The sequence below is a fragment of the Pelodiscus sinensis genome, chromosome Z, assembly GCF_052426305.1.
Source record: "Pelodiscus sinensis isolate ZL-2025 chromosome Z, ASM5242630v1, whole genome shotgun sequence".
NCBI lineage: Eukaryota > Metazoa > Chordata > Testudines > Trionychidae > Pelodiscus > Pelodiscus sinensis.
Window position 1 is genome coordinate 21,998,094 of NC_143085.1, and position 1,954 is coordinate 22,000,047.

Consider the following 1,954-nt stretch of genomic DNA (forward strand, 5'->3'; position numbering starts at 1 on the left):
GGGCAAGGTGCGGCGCTGCCCCTAGGAAGCGCCGCCCCTTTGAAACGCCGGGACAGCGTCACAAAGGGGCAGCGCCGCCCTGTCCACGGCTCGAATAGTCGAGGGAAAATGCATCGACCATTCGATCAGCGACTCCCCGCTCCCACCCCGCGTCCTACCCGCACGAGGGCCCCAGCCAGCCCCACCCCCGAGCCCTGCCCTGCCCTGGCAGCGCGTCCTTACCTCTCCCACCCTGACGGTGTTGCTATGCGCCAGGACCCATCTCTCCTTATAGTAGTGCCTGCACCACAGGTCCTCTGCCTGGTGGATGTTGAGGCCTGCAAGAGACAAACCAGGGTGATTCTGCTGGCAGGTCTGAGCCCTTCCCCTCCCACGGGTCCCTGCAGGCATCCCTGGGCAAATGGAGGGGCACAGGGGGCAGAAGGGGAACACAGAGGGACGCATCCCCCCTTGGGCCAGTCTGGGGGAAAAGGGCTGGGTCCCCTCCCCCCGCCGCCGGCACCCTCAGGGTGTCCCTGGGGCCCAGGTCCCGGCTGGCTTCCTTACCCCTGTGGTGCAGGAGGAGTCGGTACAGGCTGTGCACCCCCTTCCGGGCCAGCCGGCTGACGTCTTCGGATGGGTCCGAAATAAAAAGGCCCAGCTGGGCCACGTGGTGACCCATCCTCGGCCAGTCGGCGGAGTTCTGAGGGGAGAGAAGAGGGGGGGTCCCTCAGCATCCTGGGGCTGCACGTCCCATGCTAACGGCCGCCGAGGCGGTTCTGAGCTCGGGGACGGACAGAGACACCTCCCGGGGCGGGGCGGGGCGGGGCCGGCCTTGCGAGGAGACAACCCTGAGCAATGGCCCCGACTGAAGGGTCACTCCGGGGGTGGAACAAGGGGATCCACTGACGGCCACTCCCCAGTCTGGGGCCCAGGTGCCCCCCGGAAAGGCCCAGGGTCGCCCCTCCCCGGGGAAAGGAGAACGCGGCCCATTCCCGGCCCATTCCCAGCTCTGCCTCCCGGGGACGCTCCCAGCCCCGCGCCCTGCAGCCCCAGACCCCCCGGCTCCGAGGTCACTTACCTCAAACCCCGGGAGGGTGGTGGCGACTCCCAGCAGGGCCGTGGTGCTGCCAAGGGCCCTGGCTCGCTCCTGGGGCAGGCGGGACTCCAGCCACGGGCTCAGGTGCTGGGGGGGAAAGAGGCAGGTCAGGACCCGTAGGGAGGCGCCGGTTCTGGGCAGAGCCTGGGGCTCCTCTCAGACTGTGCCCCCCCCCCCCAGCCACTGACACAGCTCCTCTCTCGGCCCCCCGAGGAAGCAGGGACAATGGCCCCGTCCCCCCCACGGGGCTCACCTCCATGATCAGCTGCAGCCTGGCGGTGTCTGGGGACTCGGCGAGGAGGCTTGCCAGTAGGGCCTGGAAGTCGACGGGAAGGGCCCGGATGAACTGCTGCAAGACAAGGGGGAGCCCTGGGTCAGAGGGGGGTTGGAGAATCCAGGCCACCCGCTGGCCCCGGGGTGCAGCCTTGAGCAGGGTCTGAGCCGCCTCGCAGAGCAGGGAGGAGCCCAGGCTGGGCATGGAAGGGACGGGCCCCCAGGGAGAGCAACGGGAAACCTGGAGGGAAGGATCCAAACCTGCAGCTTCTTCTCTCCCTCTGCCCCCACCCCCACTCCTCTCTGGAGCTCCAGCCCAGCCCGGGAGCAGGGCCCGGAGGGACGTACCTGCGTGTGGATGGGCTCCTGCTGCCAGTCCCCAGACACAGTCTGTCCCACGGCCGCCCTCAGCAAGGGGTTCAGGAGCTGGGCCTGTAGGGGAGGCTGCAAGGTGCTGGCAGGAGAGAGGGGCAGAGACTGTTAATTCAGCAGCAGGGCTGTGTCCAGACTCAGGGGTTTTTTCGGGAAAAGTAGCCTTTTTCCGAAAAAACTTCACCTGCGTCTAGACTGCAGTCGCGTTCTTTCGAAATTAAATCGAAAGAA

General features: G+C 67.3%; 1 long non-coding RNA gene across 1 annotated transcript; it reads right to left on the minus strand.

Moving 5' to 3' along the window:
* Nucleotides 1-224: 224 nt before the first annotated feature.
* LOC149520700 (uncharacterized) lies at nucleotides 225-1,168 on the minus strand. Its single transcript, XR_016348331.1, has 3 exons — nucleotides 1,061-1,168; nucleotides 547-682; nucleotides 225-317 (listed from the first exon to the last, which is right to left on the minus strand). It is a non-coding gene; the product is annotated as an uncharacterized LOC149520700 (long non-coding RNA).
* Nucleotides 1,169-1,954: the final 786 nt, after the last annotated feature.